The sequence below is a fragment of the Coccinella septempunctata genome, chromosome 9 (assembly GCF_907165205.1).
Source record: "Coccinella septempunctata chromosome 9, icCocSept1.1, whole genome shotgun sequence".
NCBI lineage: Eukaryota > Metazoa > Arthropoda > Insecta > Coleoptera > Coccinellidae > Coccinella > Coccinella septempunctata.
In genome coordinates, this window is record NC_058197.1 from 17,928,300 (window position 1) to 17,954,211 (window position 25,912).

A 25,912-nucleotide genomic window follows, 5' to 3' on the forward strand; every position below is an offset into this window, starting at 1 on the left:
ATTGATTTTATGCAGTGTGTTATGTAATTTCAACCAGTCCTGATGGCAGTTTCTAATAAAAACAACTGAAATGGAGGCCCAAAATATACAGAGTGAGACAGTAAATTTTCGAGGACAAAAGAAACACTTTTTTCCCTTACCATTTCTTCCAAATCGGCTCGGTTTGAAAGAAACGGGCTGTTGAAAAATCATAACTACTCTTATTGCTGTATAAAACTCTTTGCATCAGCTACATATAATTTCTCGAAATCTGGAGTGTTCCAGGAAAGACAGGGACGTACTTAGTGTAGTTCCTTTCCAACCATGACGTAAAAATCGATAATTTTTAACTCTTTTCCTGGTTACTTACACATAACCTAAAAAATGTCGACATTGATTGACACCTCGACAATTCATGTACTCGTTTCCCTACTGACCGCAACATTTATCCGAATAAATCAATGGAAAACAGTTGAATATGTACGTAGGAATTATCCGCTGTGAAATTTCGAAGCATTCGAGAACCGACAAGGGCGAAATATAATATATTGTCGGTTAGTTCCAGTAGGCTTAAGCCCATCGATTTTGCGTCCAGAATGACACGGCCATAAATCAGTTCAGAAGGAGGAAATGGCTGTGACGAAAACACATAATTCATATGTCCGATACAAATACCGGCAGGAATTGCGTATTGAAGGAATGAGGGCTGGGGAAAAAAGAGAAATTGTTGGTAGTTCTATAACCATTTTGTACGAGTCCATTTACTCAGGCAGTTTCACATAACTAACACTTGTGAATCATGGTAGTATAGTGGGATCATGGACTCAGGAACTCGGGCTTCGTCCTCGTTCCCTCAGAGCCCTACGGGCTCATTTAAAGCGTTTTACTACTTTACTCGCTGCGCTCGAGATCGCCCGCGCCCTGCGGGCACGTTATAACGCGAAACCTCCTACAGTAGGTAAACAAAGTAGGATCTGGACCACTTCAATTGCGATTCAAGAGTAACCGGACAAAGTATGATTCGGAGTACAACAACGATTTCTTCATCTAACTCTGAAAAATATTCATCAATCAATCTAATAACACACCAGTACAACATTCCTTAACCAACCACATAATGTTCAAGTACTCCGAATCATACTTTGTCGGATTACTGTTGAATCGCAATTGAAGTGGTCCAGATCCTACTTTGTTTACCTACTTCCTACCATTTTTTCAACTATTCTATGTTCCATTTTCTTTTAATATATGTTAACTATGATACTCCCTACCTATGATAAGGCTTCATTTAAGGAATGCCGTTGTCAAAAATCAGACTCCTAGCTAAACCCTGTTACTTTTTACGCCCTCCAGCACTACGAAGACGAGAAGCATTATGGGGTGATCAAATTATGTAGAGAGATTGAACAGGGAATACAACGTTGCCATGTGGCCGTAATGTTTTGTCGTTGCACGGGGTCTGAGACAGCACCCTCAATTATTTATGACGAAAATGGAAATTCCAAAAGTGGGACAACGTACCAGTAGGGCGAAAAGTTCGACTATGAAGTTATTGATGTTGCACCTGATGCACGAAATTTTAGCTGGAGTGTTTTAAGGGCGATGGACCGAGGTTGCTTATGGCTAAGGGTGTATTTTGTTCGACACTGTTGCCAGATGAAAATCAAGAGCACAGTTTGAATAACTTTTTTTCTCGAATTGATTTACCTATACAAAATTCGTTGTGGGGAACACCTCCTACATCGTGTGACGTCAATCCGAACAGATTTCCCTAGAAGAAAAGGAAAAAACGCCGTCGGTGATGCGTTGAAAAACCGAGATCCGAGCCAGTTGAGCTCCTTGAGCCTCAGGTTATGTGTTTTCCCCATTTGAATAATGACATGACAGTTTTCTTTCTTCTCTCCGCAACGTTCTCGCGTAGAATAGCATCTCCTAGAGGTGATGGAACGATTTTCCTTCTCGTGAGTCTATACGGGGAAAACTCCGAGAAATAATGTATTCATAACAAAGTACATAACTTTTTCAAACTGGATTTATCGCAGTGTATTCGGGAATTTGGAACAGGTTTAATTTTGTGCGGTCTGGATGTGAGATCCAGCGCCTTTTCTGGATTCTCTGGCGATAAACTTGAATAAAGCTGAAAAATAGATCAAAACATCTGTTACAATTAGAAGGTCTTATTATTACAAAAAAGGTGATTTTCCTGAGATGAAAAGTGTCACAAAGACTTTAACGGCAGTGAAAAGAAGCGCTGTTCTTTGCTGATGCAAAAGGTGCTGTACTGTGGCAAAATGCGCTGTACTGTGGCAAAATGCGATGACCTGTGGCGAAGAATGCTGTCTGTGTCAAAAATCGCTGTACCCGAATATACAAGAAAAAAATGCTATTCTGTATCAAAACATACAACGCTGGTTAAGCCTTTTTTTTGCTGTGAATGAAGCGCTGAGGCAAAACTACTATGTTAAGACTGCTGTGTTTTATTAATAAGCGCTGTACTGTGATGTGACAAGAAGACTTGCTTATAGCACATTTAAAAAGCGCTTTGCTGGTCTGAAGCAGAAAGCACTGTGCCTTAGCAATATGCGATGAAGACATGCTTGTCGCTCAGATTAAAAGCGCTGTTCAGAACAATCTGGATACAAATCAAGAAGCGCTATGCCTGGCAGAGGTAGCAAAATTCGCTGGGCTGGGTTCTGATGAGAAACGCTATCCCAAGCTGTGACAGAATGCGTGGAGAACTGTGACAAAAAGTGTTGTGATGAACTGTAGCAGGAAGCTTTAAGTTGTCCTGTGGACTGTGACAGAACGTATTGCATAGTTGCGGTCAAAAGCTGAGCGAGAAAAGCGCTGTTCTGAACTGTGACAAGAAGAGGTGTCCTAATGTGACAGAAAGCCAAGAAAAGTGTTACAAAAAGCTTGTGTTTGGATATTTCTGTATCTATAATTGGTATGGGAAACCCGAAATTGATGTTGATTTACACATTTCCGTTGTGTTAGACATGAAATACATGCGTTTGAACACTTCAGCTCTTCAGAATGTGGATTTGACATAGACGATAACGTAAATCATTGGTATGATGGATTCATTACCTAATCACATTGGATATCAACATTATTTCATCGGAAATATCCATCCATATTTTGGAGTGATGCAAATATTCCTGCGAACAAGTTTATGCGTATTTGATCGATGAATAAACGTTATAACTGGTGCATTATTGTTGAAAATGAAGGACTCTTAAGTAACACAACTGAATTTAGTGAAACGCTTCGTTATCATCAAATTTTCGAGTAGTTTGAATCCCCCAATTTCATACACTAGCAACTAAAACCACTGATTTTGGGTTTCGAAAATGGTTTGTTCTTCAAGCGACCAACTTCAGATGATTATTATTATGGATATTGAGCAACTGAACAGGTGAAAATATCACTCTGGTTTAAATGATTGATGGTTGATTTCACTAAAGATGACAATGCAGCGATATTACAGAGGATTACTTCAGTTCAACGAGAAAAACAAAGAGTCCCTTGTTCTGCCCGCACGGTGTCGCTAGCAACTGGGACAAACCCGACTCAGCGAATCCTTCACGATCGGACAGTTATATCATTTTGCAGCTAGGCACAAGTTTAAGACTCGGTTATAAACGAAGTATCCCAAATATATTCAAACATCCATTACGAAACAATCTCACCAAATTATATTTGAATAAAAACAATTATCTTTCGCTAACTAAACAAGGGTCCACTCGATGTTACCTAACCTTACCCGAAATTAAAACGAGTTGTTTAATTAATCCCCGGCTCATATTTATCCTCCCCCTCTTCCAAAAAAAATTTAATAACAAAACACTGCGCGAGTGAACGTGCCACCTACCGCCCCAGACAATCGAATAAGGGGATCTCCGCTTTTTTCGGCGGAGTTAATTAAAAAGAGGTGAAAAAAGACGTTGTAGCGAGCTACCGATAAGTTGACGAACGAATTAGCTGAAACCTAGCCGGCATTGCCTCTCAGCGAAATGCTAATTTGAAAATTCGCTAAATTCGTTTCGAGTTCTTCGCGACTGGACTTAAGGTCCTCCCTTCCGGGAGAAGAGTTGGGAGAATTCGATTGGAGAAGTGGGAGTTCGATGTCCTCGCCTGGAAAACCGAGGATTTCTACCCCTTTCCATTGGGCTTAGAGCCTTGTTCGTTCGTTAGAAAGTTTGTTGTTTTATTGTATGTAAAACTCTTCTGAGTGTCCGTCTGTTTCGATGTTATGGCGGCAGAAGGGGTCAAGAACCCGGATCCACATCCAGGATCGTCTTGTTGTGTATAGTATTAGATATACAAGGTGTTTTCTAAGGTGGGGCTTTTTTGACACATGGTAGAAGTCACGAAAATAAGTAATTTGGCCAAGAATTGTCTATGTAAAGATGGCTGAGCACCAACCCCTAGAATTTAGACGAAATTTCATTAAATTTCAACTAAGAACAAGGTTCAGTACTTCCGAGTCTATCTGATTAGTCATCACGAGATAAGTTTTTTGTTTTTCCATATTGCTTTGCCATAATTCAGATGAAAAAATGATCTTGGGTCGTTCTAGGATCTATTTCAGTAATCATTTTTTCAACTTTGTCATTTTGAAAGTTCTGTGTAGGTGATTTTTGGAGATACGCTTCATTTTGACCAGTTCTACCTTCTGTTGAAAAAAAGCTCCACCTTTAAACACACCCTGTTACTCACTGACATAAGGAGTGTTACGAATAGGACAGGGGATATGTCTAATCGGTACTACACACTCCTGTCTGTGATCGGTGCTAACCTCACTTCTGTCAAACTGATGTTAACCTATATAGGTCATTTCGTATCAGTTGACTTTGACAGGACCCCTGTGGAGCACACAAACGCCTTTGCTATCCACCCTCTAGGACTCTAGGGAGGTTGAAGTTTTGTCAGTGGTGAATGGAGGAAACATAGAACTGTCATATGTAGTTCTGATGGCAACAGATTACCTCATTATGTCTTGGTAGCTGATAAAACGAAAATTCAAGAGCATCACTCGAATACCAGCCTGTATATTTCCGCACTTCCATCCCCGAGCATTCATCCCAAAGTGAACTCTTCCTCGGTAAACAAAACCAGACGAAAAAATCTCATCTTTCATCGGGACATCCGATTCCCGGCCAGGATACAATTTTTTCTCTCCCGTCCTCCCAACGTTTTCGGTCGATTTACGGACTTCTCACTCATCGGGTCCGCGAAAAACCGCCATATCACCATCTCGCCACTCTGCATCTTAATCCTCCCTCGGGAGCCGTAAATAAAATTCCCGGACCAATTTCGCGATATCGTTTTGGTACACGGTCGCGAAACTACGGATAGCGGCGTTGTTCTGTGGAATTTCAGCCCAATTCCGAGGATGCGGCGTCTGAAATAGGAAACACGCGAGCCATAACCGTTATTTTCGAGGTGTAACAGTTATTTTTATGGATATGGACCTGGAGCGTTCGCCATATCGCCACACGACTGGGTGTTGTTGCTCAATTTTGCGATGCTGAATGCGAAAACCGACGAATTTTTATCGAATTGTTTGATATTTGAGAAAGAGGCACCTTCTTCGAAGATATTGGATCTGGGGCGTTTTTATTGTCCTTGAACAATGTTGGCAACAGTTTCCCCCGAAAGATTGATGAACTGAGAGTCTTGTCAAAGAGATACTAGACTATCTTAACCGAAGACCTGATCCTCCATCGTTCTCTAGCTAGAAAAAGGGTTTTTGAGGCCTTTGACTCACTGAATTGCACCAGAAACCCTTCTGGACCCATTTATTCAGGAAATAAAGAGGTAAACACACCTGAAAAAAGAAAAGAACAAGAAGAGGTGCTAAAACTGATCCTTGTGGAAGACCGCCATTCAAAGTTTCGAAATTACTACTGTTATCAGCAGCAAAAACACGAAACCTTCTATCTGACAGCATGTTTTCTTGTAAGGGAACCATCATTCCACACTTCAGATGAGTTTAAAGTATAAAATCAAACCATCCTTCCATACTGATGCAGATAAATCCACAAATGCAATCATCGGAACCTGCTTCAATGGAAGTGGTGAGACTCTGAACCTGACCACAACAATTTCAATTTATCCTGAGACCACAGGATCACCTGGTGACAAGGCCTGGCCATTGCTAGCCAAAGAGAAATACCCTTGTGGCAAGAAAACCTCTGATGGGGACATTCCACTGCGATGTAAGGTCTGTTGGAGTTGTTTCAATGGTGACTTTTGTGACATTTACTTGCCTGGAACAACTCACCTTGTTGACCTGGCAGATGAGTCAAGAACTTGCCTGAAATAGACGATATTTGTCAGTAAAAACAACACTTTCCCAGAGACAACAAGCTTGACAACACGTGATAGTGATTATCTTCTTCCATTCTTTGATTTGCAGCGATACTCAACAGTTGCAATGGGCACATCCCAAATTTCCCATAGATAATGTATAAAACATCGAAACCACTCCAGTCTCCACTTTCCGCCCTATTAAAACCGGACCTTGTCGACATCTCGAGGGACATCTCGGAAAATTGCGCAAACAGCGTTTCCCCGACCCTCCCAACCAACCCCTACCTTGTTCTACAACCCCAAACTACTGTAAATTGACCGCAGTGCCACCCTTCGCCACTTACCTCTCATCAACGCCCGATTCATCAATGTCCCCGCGTTGTTCTTTCCCGGACATGATGAATGGGCGTGCGGAAAATATATCACCTACGTCCCTTACTTCCTCCGCCTCGCCAGGAATCGGAATCGGGAAATCTTTGGAAATCGTTATTAAATTCGTCGGCGGGCAGATCGATGCCGGTGAAAAATCGCGAATTTATACCGGAATACGGGAAGTAGTTTTGAATTTCGAGAGGGTCGATGGACGTGATACGGTTCCTACATGGGGTGGGATTGATTTGGGGGACGCGAGGAACGCTATCCGGGTGTGAAAGTGAAATTTTGATGGAGGGTGTATCGGATTGTGTGTCAAAGGAGAAGCTGATGTACTGATGTATGGGGAACTCCTTGAATTTTTCATTTATTTGAAAGGATTCTTAGCTGTCTCATCCTTTTCATTTGGTATTTGCACCAAAAGTGCCCCATTAGCAATCCCACGATTGTCCACCAAGTAGCAGCTTGTTGGTCTTGGAAGGCCAACGCTAAAATTGCTCCTCCAGAGGGTGGTTGTCTTATTGTTCATCTTTCATTACTTGATAGCCTTGAAGTCTTCTTTTTTAAGCCCACAGAAGGGTTAGGGTTCAGGAGGTGTTGAACTCAATGCTCTTTGGTATCAAGCAAATGTTTCAGGAGAAGAAAAAATCGAAAGAGAATTACTCTGGAAAGGATCTTCGGAAACTGGAACACTCTAAAGAGTTCCCTGGGAATTTTAACACTGCGAGATCTAAGAGGTGTCTGGATCTCAGGAAGGATATGTTCTAACTCCTACAAGATTCCTTACATGGTCTTCTCAGGAAGCGCCTGATGAGAATGGGTCTGAACAGACACTGAAGAGTGTAGATTCTGTGGGATGGAAGGTGAAATTCCAGGTGACAGAATGCATGGCCATTGCTAGTTAACGTTTAAAAAGCATCAGACGAGAAACTTGAAGGTGCGAGGAGGTAACATCCTTGAAGCCATCCCAGATATTGGAGATAAGACTTCTGAAGCTGTGGACGACATATTGACGAAAACAGCTTTTAAGGGACAAGGTTTATCTTGAGAACGCACTTGAGATCGCAAATTCCTTCAAAATCAACAATCTGCAATGATTCCTTGGTCATAATCCATGATCTTGATCCATGAATGAGGCTACGTTCGAAGCACTCTTGAGCACATATACACATATGACTTTAGCCTTGCGGTTTTCACACTCCTCTTCTGACGAAAATTCACTTATCCCAGATATCAAAAGGATTGAGCTCTGTTGGAGCCCTTTCCAGGTTTTCGGGCTCGTGGTAGTGGTCGGGTTCGGGTCGCTCCTAGGCTATTCGCTGACGTTTGGATTCTTGATCCACCAGCACTTCCTGTTGGAGCAGACTGTGTTCCTCTGCATTCCCCATGTACTTGCGTACAGTTCTCGTCTTTACCAGCAGTACTGCGGACTTGTAGATCTTTTGTTCCCTCTACCCTACTCAAACATAGGAACCCAAGAAGGTCAATGGTGTTGATAAAACCCATAATATCCTTAGGGGCCTTGGCTTGGCGGTATCCAGGACCGGTTTCCCCATATGAATGGTTCTTTAGCCAGCCAGCAACCATGTGTTCAGATCTTTCTGCTCCTGATCCACAGAGCCTACAAATCTCATCTGCTGACTCTCCCATACGGTAAAAATTATATTTGTACCGACAGTGCCCTGTCAGCAGTTCCACCATCACCCGAAGCTCAGCTCGTGACAGCTTTAGCAGTTTCTGGTGTAGGTCGGTGAAATCATCAGGAACTTCTTTGACTGAGTTAGTCCAGGAGTGTTTCTCCAGAAGGTTATTCTATTGTTCAACTCCCATGCTTGGACTGCTGCCTTAAATTGGTCTTTTCGAAGCCTACAGAAAGGCTCAGTTCCAGCAGGTGTAAACCTTGATGCTTCTTTTGCAAGTTCATCGGCTTTTTCATTTCCTTCAGTACCACAATGCCCTGGTACCCATAGTAGAGTCACTTTATTGCCTCTGGCCAGTTGCTTTATGGTATTACGGCACTCCCATCTCAGCAGATATACTTGGGACCTCAGCTCATATACAAATAGCTCAAGTTGCTGTCTGCAGAGCAAAGGGTCATGTCTAACCTCTGTTAGGGCTAGCTCTAAGGGCAGTGGCTTGTTTCTGAGGCTAGGTTTTTGTCATCCAAAAAAAGTTTAATTTTTTCATGCAAATGTTGATTATTTAACACGAATCTCAAGTGATTTCACCAGGACATCGCAGAATCTGATGTTCGCATGATCCATTTTTATCGATTCACTTTTCGTTTTTTTTTGGGGTTCGCGTGCTGTCAGCAGGTCCCGAGAAAATTGAATCGTCATGCGATGTGAACTTCGAAGCTCTCTCCTAGTCCCTTCTCGATTATGTTCACAACGCGTAGGACCCCGTCTGTTTGTCCGATTTCAATATCGTCCAGATATCATGCAGCACGGATTACTCAGGACAAACAAGCCACGGAGAACGGTTGAAAATATGCGTCCTGCTGAATACCTGGATGAAGCAGGTATTTGCCGAAAGTGGGGCTGATGTTTACTGAGCTACGACGTTATTCATTTCGTTGAACAATAAAATCGTGTACAACAATAGACAGATGTTACAATTGGGTAAGACCAATCTTCAAATCCTTGAACAATAAAAGGTAATTCAGGAAGAGGAAAAGGTTGTATATTTATGTTTACTCCGGACATTGGATAAGATCCATTGCATAGTTTCGATGGAAAGAAGAAAACTTCAGAAAGTACCCTACAAATTCAGATGATCCCAACCGTCATTCGGCCACATCCCACCCTTTGGCACCAAAAAAGAGAAAGCAAGTCTCTTTGCCGCACCCTGTATCATTCATGCTTCGATACAGAACTTAAACACTCATCCGAAAGGCAAAAAACAGGGTATTACCCGAATAAAGTCACGACAGAACAAGAATCGACAAGATCTTTTCATTTCAAGTCCTCGTGCATCTTTTCCGAGGAGATATACGGCAATATAAGGAGCTGAAATCGCAAATCCCACTTGTTCGGATACCCTCACAGGCTTGTGAGCTCCAGCCATAGTAATCAACAATTGTACAAGACGACATCTGACTGGCTTTGACATGTGACGTATTAAAAGATTGAATTTTCCTCCCTGTTTTGTAGCGTCAGGAAAATTTCAGTCTTGAATGCGATAACGAATGGGTGAGATTCGTGAGATATTAGCTCAAGACGTACTTGAGGTTCCTCTTCAGGAACGTTTCAAACGTTTTTGAACTGAGGTTTTCTGCATCAGTAGTTCTCTTATTTTCTGGGGAAAGAAGCTGAGCTTCTCCTGATTACTTCTTCCTCAATTTCCAATGCAATAAAGTTTAATTGTTCTTCTTCGAATGTATCCTCGAGAGTTTGGAATGAGCATCGGTTAGTTGGAAGAAAATATCGATTTTTATGAGATTTCCACTCTCAAACCGACCCTATGTTCATTTATCCAGAAACGTTTAGAAGTTTGTCGGTTTTCTCGAAGTTTGATGGCTTTCGATAGTTATTAGATGGGATTGAAAAAGAATCATAGAGAAACAATAACGACAGAAACAGACTCCAATCCAATTTACCGGTGAATCATCAAGGACATAAGAGTGATCCGATTAAATTGATGCGGAGCAGTATTATATTGGAAATGATGATCTCCGTTGTCTATCGTTCATCTTCTGACACAAGATTTATCTCGCAGAATAGTTGGAGGAATTTTAAACTGGACACATGGAGCAGGAAAGGTTTTCTTTGCTAACCGAGGGCTTACACGCCATGTAAGACGAACGACACTATCAAGGATTTCACATGGAGATCCATTCTGATAGTCGAGCTGCTATGAAGACACCTTTGTTATTGACTCAAAGCTGACATGGAAGTGCCGAAGGAAAATCAATGAAATAGGCAAGAACTACAAGGTCTCTTAGTCTGGGTTCCTGGTCACTCTGGAACCAAAAAACCAACACCATGGCCAGAAAGGCCAAGTGCCACTTACTGGCCCAGAGTCTTTCAGTGGTATAGGAGAATGCACCTATAAGAAAGAGTTATTGGAGAAGGAAGAAACCTAAAATGAAACAATGCCTTCGGGATTTTGAAACTGAATCCTGATCCAAGAAGTATTTGGATCTGAGCCTCCTCACTGGCTCAGGAAGAGGAGAAAACTCCTGTTGCCTACGCAAGGAATGTCTTGGATGGAAAATTATAGCTTCCTTGAAGCCCTCTCAGAGTTCATTGGAGCTCTGAAGCTGGAGGGTGAGCTGTAGAAGGCGCAGAATAGCTTTGATATTTGGCACAATAGTGGCCGTGGGTAGGTAGATGCAGAAGGGCTCTTTGTGTTCCTTAGGGTCTGTAGCTCTTAGATTTGAATCGAAATACATCGAGAATTCAACCAGTGTGAATGTCGAAAGCGGAAAAACCATTTTCCCGCTCCGATCGAGAACTGAAACCCAATCTTCGTCGCTTATCTTCCGCTCGGGGAAAATTCAGATATCACCCCGAAGATAATTAACAATCTCGCAACCCCCACGCAGCAGGCTCTCCCCCCTTCGTCCTGTAGACCTCCGGGACACTTTCCGAAAATAATTACCGAAATTGTTATTGTTTCGTCGCCACAACTAGAATCGCCAACGACCGACGGCCTCTCTTGAAAACAGTTGACGATCGATTCGAGCCCCCGCCGCCTCCCTAGTCCATCCCCGCCGCCGCCTGTGTCGCCCCCACCACCCGGCGGCTCGGTTTCATCTCACACGCCCGAGTCTTGTACGGAACACCGCGTGGGGCGCTTCGTACCGGAGGCTTTTATCGAGGTTTTCGCGTAGATTTCCCGACCGGGTTTCCCAGGACGTTTGGGGGATTTTTTTCTCAGGTAGATAGTGGGTTTGTGCAGTGATCCCTGTACTCTGCAACAGTTTGTGAAGATTTGGCGGTGAATAAGGAACAGAATTTACTTTGCAAAACATTTTCCTTTTGGATAAAGTTTTTCCAACGAATATAGGTGAGTTCCATGGAAAAATTAGGTAAAATACCATGAGGAGTACTTCTGGGACATCCCAGACGAAAGAGATAAGTCCAAACCCGATAAACTCCAAGGAATCCCTGAAAAGATTGCAGAAATTGTCATCAAAAACTATTTAGGACTCTTCAGAAGAACCAGCTATGTTGAAGGCATTTCATTTCACCTAAACATAGCTATCTGTATTCTCCTTCGACCGCCTCTAGATTGAAAAACTAACTAAAAAACTGCTCTCTGAAAAAGCCATATTTGAGCAGTCGAAATTTGTATAAGGTTTCTTTCCTCAGCTCTTGGGGATCATTCTTCAATCAGTTGATGACGATTTTGACTTGTAATCCTAGGCTCAACATGCAGAACAACTCTTAAAGTGGTGCAGGTCAAGACTGTAACATTGGAACATTGGTTAGGGAATATTCGTGAAGGAGGTATGAGGGTCAGAGAAAAACATTCGAAATAGCTAAATTGAAGCTCGTGAAGGATTTGGAGAAGGTAATGTCGATGATGTCAGTTCATGTTAGGGAAATAAGGAGGCGCAGGTTACACACTCCAAAGAAGCAGCAAACTCTACAGCCATGGAGGTTTTCCTGAGAAGACAATCTACTATAAGCTATATGATATATTAAGGAAGACCATTTGATCCAGTCCTTAGTGAAATCAGAGAAAAATGCTGCCATCCAAGTTGGCATGAATCCATTCAAAAAACTTTTTTGCGACTTTTGACACTTCACGATCTGAAGAGTGTATGGTTGGTTCTTATGCTGCACCTCACTGGGTTTCTTGAAGGGTACTGCTGTCCCAGGAATGACCCAATAAGAATAAGTCTGGCAGAAACTGTAGGAGGAAGAAACCTCAGATCACCTGGTCACAAATTATCTCGCCTCTCCTGACAAGAGACCATTTCAATGGTTGAATGTTTTTTATCGTTTATCTGAGGTTCATGCATAATCAAAGGTACCTCTATTATGCGCTTGTCCAAATGTCCAATGAATTGAACTTATAATGGCGCAATAACCCATCCGATTTCAAATTTCATTTACTGCCATTATCCCATCGGAATTTAATGGCTCGTACTCAAACGCTTATAGTCCAGGGTACTCAGGAATATAATATTGAATGCGTTGAGTGGAGCATTCATTAGAACTAGTGTATAAAATATTTTCCAATATTGATGAAGCACTAATTGAAATAAAGCTTTTCCATGTTGTGTACAGCGCTGATATTTCAAAACGTTTTTAATTGAAAGGTCAACACTGGGTGCCAATGGATCATCACCATGATATCCATAGAGTCTCACAATTCCAGAGCGTGATTTGAGGAGACTGGAAGAAGTAACGTAACACATCCATCGTATTCACAGACGAGCGTAAATCTTACTTAGGGCAGAGGCTGTTCTCGGATTCTATCCGAAGAAAAAAGATTCTTATTCATGACGCTTTGGAACCCTCACATTGTCCTCCCTATGATTAAGTTGACAAGTCATGATTCACACAACAATGTCCCCGACGCTTGTAGAATAATATTAGACGATTTGGGGGGTGGATGTTGCTTGTTATTAAGGTGTAGCAGGATGATTTTGAAAAGAGGTTTCGATAACTGAAGGAAGGTATTCTTCTGTTACAAGTTCAAATCATTGACATATCAGAATGAGGCCAAGGGATCAAAGAAGCAATTGAAACAGTAACATGCATGAAGTGAACTTTCTTGCTAACCAACATAGATTCAAGTGACTCCACCGAGGTGTTTCTGGTTGTTCAAGAGATGGGCAGTAAACTTGCCCTTCCACTGTGATTGGCATGGTTTATCGAAGCTCAACCTCAACCTTGAATCTCGTCATTTAGCATGGAAGAAGATACTGGAAGATGAATACTTCAAGCATAGTCTTCTGGAAGACCCATCAACCATTCGCACAACAGGGAGCATTGCTCTACCATGTTAAGGCAGCTATAGCAAGATGGATGGAATGGCCAACAATAGACTTATGTAAGTGTCCAGGGAGTTTTAAGTTCTGACAACTGGACCAGACGTCTGATGATTGTCTAGATAACGATCATACAATTTCATTGAAACGGTTACACTCTGGATGAACGTTAATTGAATAACATTTCATCTCGAAGGCACAGTTTTGGAAAATTCACAACCTAGTGTGAAAGAATTTTTATATTCTTCTACGTCTATACATACGGGAAAAGAACAGAGCTTAGGTGATGCGTGCGTCATGAATAAAAAAGGAGTTTCGAGATGGATTGTGTTAGCCATTCTGTGGCTGCTCTATATTCCGCACTGTCTTCCACGAAAATATACGCAGACCTATTTCTCATGGAGATTGAGATGGTGTGTCAACACATGACAGGATCTGGGACGTCACAGTGGACAGAATGGAATTGGAATGCAAAACTGCGTCGATTTTTGTTGTTGGAAGGGATGTTTTTAGGAAACTTATCAAGAATCGAAAGTTTACAAGGGTTGTTGATCTGTAAACATGTGAGGTCGAGGTCATATCTTCATTTGGAGATGAAAATTGGAAAAACTGTGGCCATTATTAAAACTGGAGGGAAATACACATTCAGAGGTTCACGACTAATACTCATTTCTGCCTCGTGTCTCGATATTTCTACCATTTTCTGTCTGGGAACGTTTCTTTCATTCCAGATCGAACGCTGGTTTTCCCGAATCCCATCAAAGAAATCTTTTAAGGGTCTCCGGTAGGTTTATTTTAGGCAAATTGGTTTCATTCATCATTTTTCTGTTCCGTTATCTTCCGGGTAGTCGATCGAGCAGCTCCTTTGAGCGGATGCTGCATTCACTTGGGAATCGAGACTTGGAGAAGCACCTACGCGAAGAATTTTCCTTTCGACATTTGAATCGACGATCCCACTTAGTTTGAACTATTAATTGGGTCGTCTTGGCTTTTTTTGGGACTTTTACCAACCCTGCTTTGAGTTGTCTCCAGAGTTTGAACTGTATCGTCAAGAATCGAAGGACCAAATTGATTTTTATACACTCACTTGGTGGAAAATGAATCAGGAGCCTTCTGAAGTCGACGGACAAACGAAAATTTCCTCGCATTAACCGAAAACTCCACGAGCAGTCTCTTCTCCGTCCTGCTTAAATGGATAGGCTTCGGAATATCAAAAGTTCCGACCAAACTTTATATTGTATCCGCAATCTATTTTCACTTGAACGCTCTCGCAGCACTTTTTCATTCGGCACAGATACGATATTTTCCGACGGAACTTTTTGAATGGCTGGAAATTGAGGGGATTTTTCTTCCGACATTGTCGACTATTTCCGCCAACAGAAGTAAAAGTGACTTCTTGTTTCCCTTTGTTATAGTCTATGAAGATAGGGACAATGGAAGTGACCCTCTTATAAGCTAGTCGTTGGTAGTGGTACGGATGGATTATGTTCTCTGGGGGATACTTTTTGGGGTGGTAAATAGGCAGTTCATACCTTCTGAAGATAATTTCTATCTTATGCTTAATGGATTTTCAATTTGTCGAATTGATCAGGCCATTCGACGGACCAATATATGATCTATTGTGACACGATGCTGAGAGCTCTGTTTGAGCCCAGATTGGAGAGAAATTTAATCCACATTCTGAAACTTAGACTTCCCAGTTCGTAAGGCACTGCTATTTAAAGAGGGTTGCTGTTTGCTATGAATTGAATAGCTATCTTTGAATATTATGAGAGTGTCTTCATCTTCCTCAACAAAAGGCTGTATACCTTTTGGTTGTCAAACAGTAAAGCCTTCTACGAAAAGAACCGGAGACTACAACGCAATCCCCAATTTTTTTTCGTGAATTCACTAATTTCTACCCGGTTATTTACGGCTAGATTTGAGAGGCTTGTCCAGCTGGCTCTTGACAAAAAAACTGGGAGGTATGGAATTACAGGAGCCATTTCGTTTGAACGATAGCGCTGTAAATTCCTCCGGTAAAAAAGGGAAGTAGGTATGTCCGAGTAGAGGGCATCAATTTGATTATACATCTGTCATTTCGGTCATTCGTTTGACGGTGAACGAGGTTGTTTATGTTTTTAGGAGGGTTATAGATGTCCGGAGTGCCCGCCTTCAAGTTTCTCCGATTTATGGGGTAGACGGGTATATTTCACGGATAGGGATTTGGACAGGCTTGGGATGAACAGATGTTGCAGCTTTGGAATTAGCGAGAATCATTATATTCTCGGATTTATTCGAAAGTTCGCCTGTTTTTCAGAATTTTAGTGTGGAGTAGCATAAACGGTAAAAACTGTCCATATCGCTTGCTAGCTTGCTAGCCGAGGCAAGCGATAAGGAGAGACAATGGACAGTTTTTTGCAGAGGTGCATATAACTTTTTTCTGCACTCCAGAGAGCCCTTCGAAGTGAACTCGAAAATGAAAAATGGAAAATCAAAAAAATTAGTTTTCTCCTAAACTGTGTCAGATATTGAAAAGTTCGGTATGGAAATATAGGTTTTCGAATACGCTGAACCCATTGCTAGCAGTTTTTTGAGCCTATCTCCCTTCGTTTAGATTTTCACCTTCGAAATGGCATTTTTCAAAAATTAGCAAATTTCAATCTGCGATATCTCCTGTTATATTCGTCTGATCCAATTGGGATTTGCGGTTTCATAATCAGCGTTGCCTAGGCTTCCACCCTAGCACAAAAACTCGATTTCGAAAATTTCGATTTTTTGGATCAAAAATGAGCAAGGGGTAAGACCCCCCTAAAACGACCTATTTGCTCCTCTACCTGAAAATGAAGGTGTTCTATTACTGTCCTAGGATATGGAGTGCATAGAAATTGTTTCGAAGATTCTAGAAAACCAAACAGTTGATGATTCTATAGAGAATTGCACTCCAGAGAGACCTTGAAAGTGAACTCGAAAATGAAAAATGGAAAATCGAAAAAATTTATTTCCTCCTAAACGGTGTCAGATATTCGGAAGTTTGGTATGAAAATATAGGTTTTCGAATACGCTGAATCCATTGCTAGCAATTTCGTGAGCCTATCTCCCTTCGTTTAGATTTTCACCTTCGAAATGGCATTTTTCGAAAATTTGCAAATTTCAATCTGCGATATCTCCTGTTATATTCGTCTGATCCAATTGGGATTTGCAGTTCCATAATCAGCGTTGGGAAGGCTTTCACTGTAGCACAAAAACTCGATTTCGAAAATCTCGATTTTTTGGGTCAAAAATGAGCAAGGGGTAAGACCCCCCTTAAATGACCTATTTGCTCCTCTGCTTGGAAATGAGGGTAATCTATTGCTGTCTTAGGATATGGAGTGCATAGAAATTGTTTCGAAGATTCTATAAAACCAAAGAGTTGATGATTCCATAGAGGATTGCACTCCAGAGCTTAGAATATAGAATAACAGGAAGGAGCATATTGCTCATTTCAATTTGACCGGAATGGAGGAGAAATATGGCCGACATATATTTCCGTTTCAACAGTGACGTAGGACAATGGAGTTTCCAAAAAATTAATTTCAATAGTCAGTTGATTCTGATTAAACAAAAAAATTAGGAAAGCACTGACGTAAAGTCAGAAGCGTTTTCAAGCTCGTTCAAATTGATAATTCGGAAATTCACCCCGCCTAACACTGCTTGGCTATATACTTAATGGTATTAAGGTCTATGACTTAACATCACCTACGCCCATGGAGTGTTTTTGTCATGGGATATTACTGTGTAATATCTTTGGTTATATGTCATGAAATTCAGGAACACATAATTAATACCTGATATTCAGCTTAAAAAAATCACCTACCTATGAATTATTCACGCTACAATATCCAAAATCCTTATTTCCAGCAAATTTCAAGAATCCAAATTACCAAAATTAAGTTAAAACATCACTTTGTTCATTTGGCCACAGATAACAGAATCATTTGACTTCCAAGTCTGCCACTTTTAAAATTAAAACTTGGAAGACCAATATGGCCGTTTCCGTCGCACAATTTCCGTCACATTTATTCGAAAAAGCTCCTTCCTGATATTCTATGTTCTAAGCTCCAGAGAGCCCTTCAAAGTGAACTCGAAAATGAAAAATGGAAAATCAAAAAAAATTATTTTCTCCTAAACGGTGTCAGATATTTGAAAGTTTGGTATGGAAATATAGGTTTTCGAATACGCTGAATCCATTGCTAGCAATTTCGTGAGCCTATCTCCCTTCGTTTAGATTTTCACCTTCGAAATGGCATTTTTCAAAAATTTGCAAATTTCAATCTGCGATATCTCCTGTTATATTCGTCTGATCCAATTGGGATTTGCGGTTCCATAATCAGCGTTGGCAAAGCTTCCACCGTAGCACGAAAACTCGATTTCGAAAATCTCGATTTTTTGGGTCAAAAATGAGCAAGGGGTAAGACCCCCCCTAAAATGACCTATTTGCTCCTCTGCTTGGAAATGAGGGTAATCTATCACTGTCTTAGGATATGGAGTGCATAGAAATTGTTTTGAAGATTCTAGAAAACTAAACAGTTGATGATTCCATAGAGAATTGCACTCCAGAGTGCCCTTCAAAGTGAACTCGAAAATGAAAAATGGAAAATCAAAAAAATTTATTTTCTCTTAAACTGTGTCAGATATTCGATAGTTTGGTATGGAAATATAGGTTTTCGAATACGCTGAATCCATTGTTAGCAATTTCTTGAGCCTATCTCCCTTCGTTTAGATTTTCACCTTCGAAATGGCATTTTTCAAAAATTTGCAAATTTCAATCTGCGATATCTCCTGTTATATTCGTCTGATCCAATTGGGAATTGCGGTTCCATAATCAGCGTTGGCAAAGCTTCCACCGTAGCACGAAAACTCGATTTCGAAAATCTCGATTTTTTGGGTCAAAAATGAGCAAGGGGTAAGACCCCCCCTAAAATGACCTATTTGCTCCTCTGCTTGGAAATGAGGGCAATCTATCACTGTCTTAAGATATGGAGTGCATAGAAATTGTTTCGGAGATTCTAGAAAACCAAACAGTTTATGATTCGATAGAGAATTGCACTCCAGAGAGTCCTTCAAAGTGAACTCGAAAATGAAAAATGGAAAATCAAAAAAATTTATTTTCTCCTAAACGGTGTCAGATATTTGAAAGTTTGGTATGGAAATATAGGTTTTCGAATACGCTTAATCCATTGCTAGCAATTTCGTGAGCCTATCTCCCTTCGTTTAGATTTTCACCTTCAAAATGGCATTTTTCAAAAATTTGCAGAATTCAATCTGCGATATCTCCTGTTATATTCTTCTGATCCAATTAGGATTTGCGGTTCCATAATCAGCGTTGGCGAGGCTTTCACCGTAGCACAAAAACTCGATTTCGAAAATTTCGATTTTTTGGGTCAAAAATGAGCAAGGGGTAAGACCCCCCTAAAATGACCTATTTGCTCCTCTACCTGAAAATGAGGGTGTTCTATTACTGTCTTAGGATATGGAGTGCATAGAAATTGTTTCGAAGATTCTAGAAAACCAAACAGTTGATGATTCCATAGAGAATTGCACTCCAGAGAACCCTTCAAAGTGAACTCGAAAATGAAAAATGGAAAATCAAAAAAATTTGTTTTCTCTTAAACTGTGTCAGATATTCGAAAGTTTGGTATGGAAATATAGGTTTTCGAATACGCTGAATCCATTGCTAGCAATTTCGTGAGCCTACCTCCCTTCGTTTAGATTTTCAAAAATTGTGAAATTCAATCTGTTGTTATATTCCTCGGATCCAATTGCCCTTCATATTTCTCTTTGTACGAATGCTGCCCTCCTACCCATCAACATAAACTGTTTCGTTAAATATCATTACAGATTCATACGAAATCAATTTCCATCCAGGAAAATACGAATCAGATCTCCTTCCTCAATTCATTGTCTCATCGTTATCATGTCCTGCCTCTGACTCTTCTCCATTCCCGAGAGCCAACAGTCTCAGTCTGTAGAACTGTAATCCAAAGGACAAACCAATTATTGCAAAACTTCAAAACAGATATCCCCCGCTTTTTGCAGGTCGTGGACCCGTTACAATGGATCCAAAGAGACTAATGTTCTCCCGTTCAAACAAACTCGGAAGAAGAAACTCAGCAGACTCGGAGTCAGAGGAGAAGATATTGTTCCTATTCAATTTCGAACTCGGATTGAATTTAAAGTGAATTCGAATCGTCTCTACGTGGGGGTAGGAGGGGTTCTGGGGTGTGGGGAGGTGCGGGGTCGAGTGAGTCCTCCAATTTTCTTTCCGATGTTGATACAAAGGAAAAATGAACGTAGATTTCCATTGTGTTTAGGGTTTTATGAGGTAGAGGACGGTTTGCGAGCGGATGAAGACGTTTGATGTCGGTGCTTATATTGTAAAGATGTACTGGGTGTGATGGCGATCATCGAGTGGAAATAATTGATGATCAGCTCTCAGAAGGTAGACTAAAGGGAGATTCCAGTGGGGCGCCTTGGGGGCTATGCCCCTCACCCTTTGAGAGCTTGAGAGAAACATTTTTCGAATATTTACCTCGAGAATAGGTTGTTTTTTTGAAATATGCATCACATTTAGATCTGTGATAATTTCCTCTCGTAGGATGACCCTCGAAAAATTCCCCAAAAATGGCCCGAGATGGATGAAATTCTCAAATTTATTACTAGAAGAGTTGCTCTTTCAGAATATGTATCACGTTTAGATCTACGATAGTTTTCCTAGAAGATTAATTTCTCTAAAGACGATCTGCGAAAATTTCCCAAAAAGTTGGGTTAAGTTAAAACTTCCTCAAGACCGAACGGTGGCGCCGAGATGAATGAAATTCTCAGATTTATTACTAGAAGAGTTGCTCTTTCAGAATATGTATCACGTTTAGATCTACGATGGTTTTCCTGGAAGATTAATTCCTCTAAAGACGATCTGCGAAAATTTCCCAAAAAGTTGGGTTCAGTTGAAACTTCCTCAAGACCGAACGGTTTAGCCGAAATGGATGAAATTCTCAGATTTATAACTAGAAGAGTTGCTCTTTCAGAATATGTATCACGTTTAGATCTACGATAGTTTTCCTGGAAGATTAATTCCTCTTAAGACGATCTGTGAAAATTTCCCAAAAAGTTGGGTTAAGTTAAAACTTCCTCAAGACCGAACTATTCCGAGATGGATGACATTCTCAGATTTATAACTAGAAGAGTTGCTCTTTCAGAATATGTATCACGTTTAGATCTACGATAGTGGAAGATTAATTCCTCTAAAGACGATCTGCGAAAATTTACCAAAATGTTGGGTTCAGTTGAAACTTCCTCAAGACCGAACGGTTGTGCCGAAATGGATGAAATTCTCAGATTTGATACTAGAAGAGTTGCTCTTTCAGAATATGTATCACGTTTAGATCTACGATAGTTTTCCTGGAAGATTAATTCCTCTTAAGACGATCTGCGAAAATTTCCCAAAAAGTTGGGTTCAGTTGAAACTTCCTCAAGACCGAACGGTGGCGCCGAGATGGATGAAATTCTCAAATTTATTCCTAGAAGAGTTGCTCTTTCAGAATATGTATCACGTTTAGATCTACGATAGTTTTCCTGGAAGATTAATTCTTCTAAAGACGATCTGCGAAAAATTCCTAAAAAGGTGGGTTCAGTTAAAACTCCCTCAAAACCGAACGGTTGTGCTGAAATGGATGAAGTTCTCAGATTCGATACTAGAAGAGTTGCTCTTTCAGAATATGTATCACGTTTAGATCTACGATTGGTTTCCTGGAAGATTAATTCCTCTAAAGACGATCTGCGAAAATTTCCCAAAAAGTTGGGTTCAGTTTAAACTTCCTCAAGACCGAACGGTGGCGCCGCTCAAATTTATTACAAGAAGAGTTGCTCTTTCAGAATATGTATCACGTTTAGATCTACGATAGTTTTCCTAGAAGATTAATTCCTCTAAAGACGATCTGCGAAAATTTCCCAAAAAGTTGGGTTCAGTTAAAACTTCCTCAAGACCGAACGGTGGCGCCGAGATGGATGAAATTCTCAGATTTATTACTAGAAGAGTTGTTCTTTCAGAATATGTATCACGTTTAGATCTACGATAGTTTTCCTGGAAGATTAATTCCTCTAAAGACGATCTGCGAAAATTTCCTAAAAAGTTGGGTTCGGTTAAAACTTCCTCAAGACTCACTTACTAAACTATAATTTCCAACACTTTAAAGGATTTTGATATTAAATTTGAATAAAAAATTTTTCCTGAACGGTTTTCCCTTCAAATAGGCTTCATATTAAACCGTTTCTTTTCTTTCATCCGTCATGGCGTGTAAACTCACGATTATCGCCTCCTATACTGCATCGACTTCGCTCCTCGCAGGAGCTGCCTGCTCGAAGGACCTCTCCCGAATCCTCCCCTCCAAAGGAGCGCGGAGGCCATTCCATATTCAGCGCATGAAAACCCAGTATGAAATTCAATCAGGCGTCGCAAAGATTGCGAATAATTTTATTCGAATGTTGGCAGAATGAGCGGATTTCTATTGCGGAATGTACTCCCTTGAATATTTTGACTGGTTTGGGCCCCCGTAGGCCACGTTCCGTATGAAATTCGGGAGATTGGAGGGACGTTGGAGGCGAGGCGGAGGCAGGGGGGATGAAAGGCCTTTGTTATTAAATTGGGATAACGGTAATTTCGGGAATGAATGTCGATGAAAAGCTCTGCTTTCATCTGGATATTCTATCGAGTTAATTTGGGTGGGTTCAATTATTTTGACGGGGGTTGGAGGGGAATGGGTAATTGGGGGAACAATTTTTCTCGAAAATGATGGGATAATAACGGATTTTGACCCTAGTGAAACTATGGAAATGTCGTGAAACTCCTGGGGAATGGAGAGGGAAAACAAAGTATGGTCCTTTTAAATTTCGAGGTCCTCTAGCCTTGGAAAAATCAACTAATTTGTGCAGATTCTTCCTGAAGATTCAGTAGTGGCCATAGCTTGATAGTTTTAGGATCTAGGGAGCCTGTAGTGGTGGAAATTAAAATTCTGTGCCTGAGGTGGCGTAAGGACACAGTTTAAAAGCCTACACTGAGCACAACTGGCTATCCAAACTTGCTCAAACTCTTAGAAGATGGGATTCACTATAAAATAAATAATTTGTTCGGATCCTACTTCAAATTAGAGGAGACAGCAAAGGCTGGAACTCCCAGAAGAGCTCAAGGTTATTTTTACCATCACCATTGAGCCCAAGTAACAACGAAAGTTATGAAATATTCACTCTGCATGCAGCCTTCGAGCCTTTGTCGAACGTTCTCTAATATCCTCCTCATTATTATCTCCATTTACATGTGATTTATTCAACCGGTGTATCCCCATTTTGACGTTAAGGGCGCCATGGAAATATCTGTGCCTGTTTCGGTCTCGATAGTAACAGAGATATAGAATAACCAATTACTGGCTTGGGGGTGCCTGCCTGTGACGAAAACGAATATTGATCCATGTGGTTCCTACGATTTAGGAGGTGAAGGGAGTATTGTAGATCTACGTGTGATGGAAAAGGGTGCTTCGACAGTGTCTCGAAATGCTTTTTTCCGTTACTAGAAGAGTTCCTGTTGGAGGATATGCATCATTTTCAGCTCTAAGATTATTTATCTGGCAGAATATAAGCTTCTTTTCCATGTCGTGTCTCGTATAACTTTGCACGTTATGTTCCTAGCGCCACCGGGAGACGTTCAACTTGAATATCACAAAAGGAAACAACCTCCAAATACCTGAAATATATACGCCTGTCTTCTCCGTGTACGGGAAACTTTAAACTGTATAAGGGCTGACGTCCAGACAGCTACCCCCTTTTTCTTGACGCTAGTCGGGAGTAACAATGTGAAGATAAGCGGGAAGTTGGTCTTGTTCGGTTAAAATTCCCATGTATTCAGCAATTTCGTGAAAGGAATTCGGAATGGTTTGTCGGGGAAGTAAGTGGAATGTGAAATTCAACTGTGAAGCTGAAAGTCGTCGAGTTTTCAGTGAAAAAACTTGAGGGAATCAAGTGGAAGGAAATCTTATTTACTCATCGGTGCTTTTCCATAAGAAACTGACCAATATAAACTGTATTCTGCACTGAGAACAACAATAATCTTCTAAGTTAGGCTCTTAAAAAGAAGATTTTCGAGCAATAAACGAGTAAGACTTGGACATAGCCAGCTCAATGTCTTGGAGATGGTTTTCTTGACATAGAATCCATCTACTCACAAAACTTCCAGCCTGTATCAAACCAGCTGTTAGCTGTGTTAAAGACAACCTATCTGCCATCTTACTTTGTGCATACACACAGTGCAAAAGGCTCTTTCAACACAATACAACCATAGCACGAATATATTCCCAGCAATTACATAATGTCCCTATTCAAACATCACTTCGGATATGTTGCATCCAGTAGATAAGAGTGACCCTTCCATTCCCCCAAAGAAAACCCTATCAATTTCGTATCGACCTTGTGAATATCCCCGAATAGCCTCATATCCTTCGCGATACACTCGGCAAACAACCATACAGAGCGAACTAAAGTAAATATAAACTCCGTCCCCGGTTATAAAAAAAATGGCGCCATCATATTCAATGATTCGACGTACTATTTGCGTCCGTTCTTCTGGAACGCTGTACAAATATGAAGAAAGGAAAATATGATCTCGATATGGCGTCTGGGAGCACGCCTTCGCCTTTATCCGACCTACGGGGGTGGGAATTTTCGTGAAAATAGGGCAAGGGGTGATAAGGAAAGACGTCACATCGGTTAAGATTGGGGTTAGGAGTATAGGACAGGTCTGATGAGGGATGAAGGGGTCTTGAATTATTGGCAATGATGGGGGGACATAAATCTCAGTTGATTATATCTACAGCCATCACTTTTCTTACTTTTTCTACTTGATAAGGGTGCAATTCATTCACACATTTGTTTCAAAGCATTGTGTTCACATCGTTCAGATGCACTAAAAAGTCCTTGATGGACTTGGTGTTTCTCTTCACCATTTAAAAAACCGATAGCCCCATAATGTCCTCTCTTTAGTGATGTTCACTAAATGGAAAACAAAGGTTAGCCCCAACAAAGTCTAAAAACATGGCGAATCCAAAGGCCAGACATCACAAACACCTCAACTGGTGGTAGAGGACCAGGAGCCTACTCAGAAGACTTACAGGATCTTCTTGAGGTGAATGTCAGGTCTGTGGTATGTTGGGAGGTTCAACATTACCAAGAGAACTTGGCTACATCCTCAAGAACAGAGGTAACCTCACAACGAATAGGGTTTTGTGGAGCAAAAATCAGTTGGAGTTGGAGAACGAAGCATACCCCTGGTTCATCGACCAGAGAATGGACTAAATAAATTGGACCATAGTCCTACAGGAAGAACTTTTGATCTGGATCTGAGTAGATATATGCTACATCTACTTATTGACTCCTAAAGTAGCAGTAATGCAGAAAATGCATTCGATGAGAAGGATTGATATCCTTGAAGCAATCTCAGATCATTGACACTCTGGAACTGAAGGTTCAGGTGATAGAAACGCTTCCAAAAAAACCCTACCTATTTTTCCTGGATGATCCGTATTCCCATCATACATCCCAGTTTCGTTCACTTCTTCCTTCGAAGGACGAGGAAAGTTCGAAATTGAAAAGTTCTGACCGCTAACATAAGTAACAGTGATTAGAGTTCCTAATTCTGGAAGAGTAACGGCTTACCGTTCCGAATTATTTAGAGGGCAGTTTTCCCGGTCTCTCCCCTGTTTGCAGCGGACTTTTACGCGTCCTCAGGGAGCCTGAGGATTGTTCGCGGCTCGGTTTGATTTCTTACAGGTTTTTTATGTTCTTTCGACCGGTGGGGTCTAATTGAAAAGCCTCGTTCTGCCCTGAGGACTTGCGCTTGTTATCGAGTGCTCCTTGCGAGAAGAAGGATAACTAATCTCAAGCGTCCCTGATATTAATTTAATACGGCTACTTATCCTGCACAATACAGGAATCTCTAGGCTTGTCTTTAAGGTATACTAAGTGGTTTGAAAGCCTAATACTGTCATTTTTGTTCTAAAACTCAGAGGGTGAAGGACATCCCTCAAGTTGGTGTTGAAAAAGATCTGTTATATCCGATTTTCCCTCATTCTGAAGACTTTCACGTCTTACTCCACTGAAAACTCAATAGGAGAAGGTGTTCTTGTCTGCCAGATTGTTTTCAAACCAGAGAAAATAAGTGATTTCTCAGGTTTCTCAGTGATCTTGATCTGAAACCTGCAACGATATTTCCTAGGTTGTCTCCATGGCCAGCTA

General features: G+C 41.0%; 1 protein-coding gene across 2 annotated transcripts in view; it reads left to right on the forward strand.

Annotated features, from left to right (window-relative positions):
- The window catches only part of LOC123320360 (TWiK family of potassium channels protein 7-like), a 183,588-nt gene that overhangs the window by 36,392 nt on the left and 121,284 nt on the right, over nt 1–25,912 (forward strand). The window contains exon 1 of one of the 2 annotated variants that reach the window (XM_044907657.1): nt 11,462–11,679. The exons of the other annotated variant lie outside the window; for it this stretch is intronic. The gene's annotated coding sequence lies outside the window, so the exon portion shown is untranslated. Of the gene's footprint in view, nt 1–11,461; nt 11,680–25,912 lie in introns of those variants that run through there. 2 annotated transcript variants of the gene reach the window in all.